The sequence below is a fragment of the Macrobrachium nipponense genome, chromosome 5 (assembly GCF_015104395.2).
Source record: "Macrobrachium nipponense isolate FS-2020 chromosome 5, ASM1510439v2, whole genome shotgun sequence".
NCBI classification, from domain to species: domain Eukaryota; kingdom Metazoa; phylum Arthropoda; class Malacostraca; order Decapoda; family Palaemonidae; genus Macrobrachium; species Macrobrachium nipponense.
The window spans coordinates 116,683,402-116,691,778 of record NC_061107.1 but is presented as its reverse complement, the minus strand read 5'-3'; positions in this window follow the sequence as shown (position 1 = coordinate 116,691,778).

Genomic DNA, 8,377 nt, shown 5'->3' with positions numbered 1-8,377 from the left:
TATATATATATATATATATATATATATATATATATATATATGATAGATATTATATATATATATATATATACTATATATATATATATATATATATAACATATATCTATATAGTATATATATGATATATATATATATATATATATATATTATATATATATATATATATATATATATATATATAATATATATCTATATATATATATATATATATATATATATATATATATATATGTATATGTTATATATATATTATATATATATATATATATATATATATGTATGTATAGGATTATATATATATATATATATATATATATATATATATGTATAACAGAATCACGAAAGTTAGGAACCGTGATAAATCCATGAAATAAAGATAAATGCCACGAAGGAAAAATAAACGAAGGAGTCTGCGAGATCTTTCGGCTGAAAAGCCCTTTACTGAAGCAGCTACTGACAAAATACGAGAAGAGACAATACAAGAAGGTTCGTATAACTGACAGATAGGGATTATAAAAGGATTAGTGCCTAGAATCCGACACACCTGGAAGATAAGAGACCTTCCCAAACAAGCATAAACAAACGGTGCAATTAAAGGTTTAAGACAATCATCTCAGATACAATCTCCAGACAATTAAAGGATTATAGGTGACAGCTATACGGAACCTGGTAGACAAAAACCATATTCACAAAAAAATGACAGACATACATTACAATAAAAAATGTTTTTAATTATTTTTTTAATAACTCTAAGGCAACTGATTTTTATTTAAGTCAGTAATTATATATTTGAGGTCATTCTTAAACATGTTACAGATACAAGGGTCTAAATGAAAAAGGCCACGACTAACATTGAAATTACAATGAAAAGTAAGTTGTATTAAAGCAGATTCTAAAAGATTTCGTGATAAGACATCTCTTGACCGTGCAATTACTGAACTGTCAATCCAATTAATTCGGTGGTTGTGTTCACTTAATGAATAAATAATGCATTAGATTTTGCCCAGTTTTTTACAGAGTATTTATGCTGGCTTAGCCTTACTTCTAAGCCCTTGCTCGACTGTCCGAGGTAGAATGAGGGACAATCCATACATGGAATTTTATATATTATGTTGTTGCTTTCTCTGGGGCCATTTTTTATTAACATTCTTTTTAGTGTGTTATTATAGGAAGAAACAAGGTTGACATTAAAAGCTTTTAACAATGGTTTAATGGTTTCAAATCCGTTAAAATAAGGCAAACTGAGAATGTTCTTAGAATTTTCTTTCTGTGTGTTGTTTTCAGTATAAAACTTTTTGTGGGCTTTATTATAACAAATGTCTAATATATGTGAAGGATAGCATAAATCTTTCCCTATTTTTCTTATGTATTCAATTTCTTGATCCAAATATTGTGGACTGACAATTCGCAATGCTCGTAAAAACATAGAGGAAAAAATTGATATTTTTATATTAAGATGGTGGCCTGAGAAGAAATGAACATAAGTTAAGTTATTAGTCGGTTTCCTATAAATACTGAATTTACATTGAAATGGTTCTCTATGTATCAAAACGTCTAAGAAAGGGAGGCAATTGTCTTTTTCTTTAATTCTAGAGTAAACTTAATCGATGGTACCTGGTTATTTAATTTAGAGAGTAAATCATTTACATCAATCCCACCGACAGGAGAACAGCTAAACAATCATCAACGTAACGATACCACTTTACAGGAATATGAATGATATTAGGTAAGTAGCGTTTTTCGAAGAATTCCATATACAGGTTTGAGAGCAATGGTGATAAAGGATTTCCCATTGCCATGCCAAAAATTTGTTGATAAAATTCACCATTGAATATAAACTTACAATCACAAATGCACAAACTCGTGAGTGAAATAATGTGACTTATAGGTAGAGGTAATTCATGCTGAGTTAGTTTCATTGCTAAGATATTCTAAAATAGAGTCTATAGGGACTTTAGTAAAAAGAGAACATACGTCAAACTAACGAATCTATCTGTAGGGCAAAGAGCAATTTTGTATAATTTATCAACTAAATCTAGAGAATTATATATATGAGAATCGGAGATGGTTCCAAGTAACGGGACAAGATCTTAGTGATATATTTCGAGAGTTTATATGAAATTGAACCAACAGTACTGATAATAGGCCGCATAGGGTTATTTTCTTTGTGCGTTTTGACTAATCCATATAAGTAAGGTAGCGAAGGAGAATTGGACTGACAATTTGCCTAGTAGTTCTGTTTTATCTTTAAGGATACTTTTCACTATGCTATTGAAGTTTTTATGACTTGATCAAGAGGATTTTTTGTTAGTTTTTTATAAGTCACATCATCATCCAGTAGGGCTTGCATACGTGATATGTAGTCAGCTTTTATCTAAAATTACTATACTATTTGACTTATCAGCTTTTGTGATGTGGATAGTATTGTCCTTTTTAAGATCGGTCAAACTTTTCTTATAGCGAGCAGGGAAGTTACTTTCATGCTTAACATTGGCAGCTCCGTAAACAATACTTTAATCATGTCGACATGATTTTGAGGAAGATCACAATATTTTTCAAATTTACTTAGGGATGACCCAATCATTAAAGCAGAAGGTCTACTTGTTACAAAGAAAGATAACCATATCCAAGCGCACTCACAACATTTTCACTTATTTGTTTACTAGATAAGTTAACAACACAATCTTGACGTGCACAATTAGTCCAATCACTGCTATCAATAAGATTTTTTTTTTAGTTTTCTGTCGAGTTTCCTTTTCAGGGGCATCTGTAGTCCTACGTAGTTTTTTCGTAAATTTCCCGTCGCAGCGAGTCCTTCCAATCAGCCGGGATAGAATGATTGAAAGAGATCCTTGTTCTTTCAGTTCCTTGAATTTTTCTTTCTCTTCTTACTTACCTAATATCATTCATATTCCTGTAAAGTGGTATCGTTACGTTGATGATTGTTTAGCTGTTCTTCCTGTCGGTATTGATGTAAATGATTTACTCTCTAAATTAAATAACCAGGTACCATCGATTAAGTTTACTCTAGAATTAGAAAAAGACAATTGCCTCCTTTCTTAGACGTTTTGATACATAGAGAGAACCATTTCAATGTAAATTCAGTATTTATAGGAAACCGACTAATAACTTAACTTATGTTCATTTCTTCTCAGGCCACCATCTTAATATAAAAATATCAATTTTTTCCTCTATGTTTTTACGAGCATTGCGAATTGTCAGTCCACAATATTTGGATCAAGAAATTGAATACATAAGAAAAATAGGGAAAAGATTTATGCTATCCTTCACATTATATTAGACATTTGTTATAATAAAGCCCACAAAAAGTTTTATACTGAAAACAACACACAGAAAGAAAATTCTAAGAACATTCTCAGTTTGCCTTATTTTAACGGATTTGAAACCATTAAACCATTGTTAAAAGCTTTTAATGTCAACCTTGTTTCTTCCTATAATAACACACTAAAAAGAATGTTAATAAAAAATGGCCCCAGAGAAAGCAACAACATAATATATAAAATTCCATGTATGGATTGTCCCTCATTCTACCTCGGACAGTCGAGCAAGGGCTTAGTAAGTAAGGCTAAGCCAGCATACTACTCTGTAAAAACTGGGCAAATCTAATGCATTATTTATTCATTTAAGTGAACACAACCACCGAATTAATTGGATTGACAGTTCAGTAATTGCACGGTCAAGAGATGTCTTATCACGAATCTTTTAGAATCTGCTTTAATACAACTTACTTTTTCATTGTAATTTCAATGTTAGTCGTGGCCTTTTTCATTTTAGACCCTTGTATCTGTAACATGTTTAAGAATGACCTCAAATATATAATTACTGACTTAAATAAAAATCAGTTGCCTTAGAGTTATTAAAAAAATAATTAAAAACATTTTTTTATTGTAATGTATGTCTGTCATTTTTTGTGAATATGGTTTTGTCTACCAGGTTCCGTATAGCTGTCACCTATATCCTTTAATTTGCTGGAGATTGTATCTGAGATGATTGTCTTAAACCTTTAATTGCACCGTTTGTTTATGCTTGTTTGGGAAGGTCTCTTATCTTCCAGGTGTGTCGGATTCTAGGCACTAATCCTTTTATAATCCCTATCTGTCAGTTATACGAACCTTCTTGTATTGTCTCTTCTCGTATTTTTGTCAGTAGCTGCTTCAGTAAAGGGCTTTTCAGCCTGAAAGATCTCGCAGACTCCTTCGTTTATTTTTCCTTCGTGCATTTATCTTTATTATATATATATATATATATATATATATATATATATATATATATATATATATATATATATATACATATACATATATAGATATATATATATATATATATATATATCTATATATATCTATATATATATATATATATTATATATATATATATATATATATATATATATATATATATATATACATGTGTGTCTGTGTCTGTGTATGTTTGTGTGTGTTTATTGTACAGTACATTCATTTCCTGTTTACCTTCACGCCTTCTTTCTGAAATATTGATGAAAAACAAATTTTCCATCATTGTCATTAGTTTTAAATATCGCAATCATTGGAATATGCATTGTTAAATGAGGCTGCATAGCAACTGCTCTCATCCAAACATGCTAACGCATTCCCATACATAAACGAAAAAGCGTCATAAACAAGCTCATGCATTATTGGAACGGTATATACTGACGTAACTAATTGTTAGAATAACTAAATAAGGAATTTCATCATTTATCCGATTTTTTCCAAGTAAGTAGTTTGAAATAAAGTTGCTGAATAGTTAAAACCAGTTGTTCTTTTTTCATTCTTATTTCGGTGGTAACAATGTACAACTCAACAACCCAGCATATGTGAAAAATAAATAGTACGTAAATGAATAAATAACAATAAAAATCTCGGCTGTTGCAAGAGATTTTGCATATTCACTAACTCTGCTATCAGTGTAATTAGTTTAATATGAAGCAAAACAAAAAATGAGGAAAAACATTAATCAACTTTATATTGCATTAAATCAAACAAATTGCAAATCCTATTCCAATACAATTCTTGTCCTAAAAAAAGTAATTTTATGGTCCTGAGAAATCAATCAGTCTGATTCCTATTACAATAAGGATTTGTCGATGTATGAAACAGAATGCAACTCATACTTTACACCAAAACTTACTGGATCATGTAATGAATTTGATTTTTTATATTTCGGATATTAGATGTCTTATACTGATATGTGAACCTAGTGGAGAGACAAGTGCTGATTTAACTCTGGATTATGCATTGTTGTATAGTGCTCCAGGGAGACATGAAGTAACAATGTTTTCCTTCCGTATGGGAACAGGTTCATGGGTATTCGCTAATATTAGTTAATTACTTTTGAAAGGAATGTGATCGCTTGGGATAATATTTAAGGAACAACTTAATGGAATTAGGGTAATGTTCAAAACTTAACCATTTTACCTCAATATATCTTACTTTTATGTTCATTGTTTTAGTCTAAAATATTTTTTTTTTTTTTTTTTTAAATTTCTAATGACTAAAGCAAACTGTTTTGCCAGCAGCACACGTCCCTGGGGGTGCGATCGATTCAAAATTTGCGTATCCAGTCCTCTCCAGTTTCGAATAACGTTTTGTAAGATTAATCCTATTGTCCAGGATGATAAATACTTCTCCCCCTTCAGCTTGGAGTTCACACGTATTCTTCACTGTTCATTCCATATATTGGTCTTCTCTAAGTCACTACTATGGCTCCGAGTAATTTTATTTTGCGTTATGGGTAAAAGAGGTTTAGAAAAGTTACCTCATGCCCATTCCATTCTAACTTTGTTGCCTAGTCCAAACACTGAAAATAAAATAAATTTGTAGGTAAATAAATAAAAGAAACTAGAAAAAAACAATGTTCCTATAAGCTAGTTATGTATAAATTAGAGAATTTTTCTACCAGGGAGCAGAGTTAGAGGCTTTTTTTCCGATGTTACTTGTTCTCATGGTCTTACAGGATATTAGTTCAGCTTCCATTCACAAAAAAAAAAAAAAAAAAAATGGGAGTCTCTTCTCTTTGGAAATTATTTTTTTTTATCTTTCTTTTGATTCAAATTTTATTTCAAAGAAAACTTATATTCTACACATAAAAGTTAAATATACGACAGTTTTTAGCCTTTCCATTTCGTACAAATATTTCATTCTTCATAGGCATAATACATTGGACAAAGTAACAAATATAAAAAAAAATATTTTGTAACCTCCGTCATCTCTTATGTAAGTAACAAGCGAAGGAACCCGGAGAAACAATACTCAGATCTGGGAATATCTCTGGAATTTCTTCTGAATTATGCGAGACACATGAATCTTTAATCTTTTAAAAGAATAATTCCTTTAGTCCTGTCTTCGTTTTATAATTCTGAACGCATCCACTGCACCACTTCCTCTCGTCGAAGTAACAGACACCAAACACCTCTAATGAAAGGAACAGGATTCTCAGTATGGTTTCTTGCTTCCGAGAAATCTTAGGTAAACGTATTGGTTATTGCCTTAATTCAAAGGAGCAAAAAATCCACGAAGAGCGATTAAAAAAGCAACAATAAAACTCTTGCAATTGAAAGGGAGACCATTTTTTTTTTCCGAAACAAATCTGGGGTAGAGGATATCAAATATTTGAGTATTATTTGATTGTATGCTCGTTTCTGGAAGTGTATGTGTTGGTCCATGTTCGTTTTATACAAAATTCACCATCACAGTTAGAAACTTTGACTTTTCGGACTTTGTAAAATCTGTCTCTAGATGTATTGCAATTACTGATAAATTACAAAATTTCATTTTCAGTTTAAATTCAACAAAATGAAATGTATATTTATGAAGACAAGTCATTTTCGTTCTCGGCACCAGTCCTGTTTTTGCAGAAGTCTTCAAGAAATTACTACTATAATAAACAATATTTAGCCGACATTTTGTTAATATGCTCTTATCATTCTGAATTAAAAAGCAGAAATCATAATGAACGTTCTCTCTTCTTCGTTCCCAGAACGATATCGTAGGAGATTATTAGAATTCAATTTCAATTGCTGGACTCGGAGATCTCAGCTGGCAATAATGTGATAAGGCAATGGACGACTTGACATATCAGGACTGTGGAGACAGGACAGTCAGGTGGCCAAGGATATGAGATATAACACTCTATTGAATGTGCTGAGATATAACCTTGATACACTCGAGACAGAGAGATAGGTCGACATAACTGCTGACATCCATATGCTACATCTTGCAGGGGGTCATGAATATTGTCATTTATGATGGGTCCTAATTAATATATATTTATATATATATATATATATATATATATATAATATATATATATATATATTACTATATATTATATATCACACAATATCCACAGGTGAAAATAAGTGATTATAATCATACTATAAATAATATATATATATATATATATATATATATATATATATATATATATATATAATGTAGTTGTTGAAAATGCATTCTATATAAATGTTTTTTTTTTCATTTACTGATGGGGTTTGAGTCATTAATTTACAACCTTCTGGTTCCCTTCCACGTCTATAAGGATGGAATTGGTAGCCTTATACCCTCTTTTTTGGCCGTAACATCTAAGATAAAAACACTATCTAGCAATCGTAAGCGTAATCACTGCAACTCCTGAAATTCTCGCAACTTAAGGCTGAAACCTCTTCTCTCTTCAACTTTGAATAAATCCCCGAAGTTCAATCTAATATTTGCATGAGTGTTTACCTATTTTCATGCAAGGAAAACGAGAAACTCGTTCCTATAGCTTTTTGTTTTATTCACAGATAGGCAAAACAAAGTCTAAACGGATCCCAGCCAAGCCTGTCCTTTACGGTTCCTACTTACCTAAGTCATGTCTTCTTTTCTGCAAACTTTAATTTCAATTATGGCCTGCTCTTTAAAGAAAAGGGCTGCCTGGCATACAGATAGCCTAATCTCCGTAACAACTATATGATTTCTTTTATTTTAATCAATTTTTGGACGATATATGCGTTTGAGTGTGTGTATGTGTGTCTGCGTGCCCATGATTTTAAATTCTAACATTTTCCTCAAAGGCAAGTAAAATGGCCCAGTAATTTTCTTCCTCTCATGATACAATAATAAGGTAAAAACAAGGATATTTTTTCAAAGGGTAAAAAAAAAAAATTAAACAATAAACATTTATGTAGATAAAGTAATCATCTGCATTGTTTCTTCCAAGCAGTTTTCATTAAAGGTATTAGCTCTGCAGCATCCATGAGTTTCCATCTATTTTTACCTCGAACTATGACTGAGAAAAAACGTTTATGAATTCTTTACCATCAAGTAATTACCATGAAAAAATAGGACATAAATCT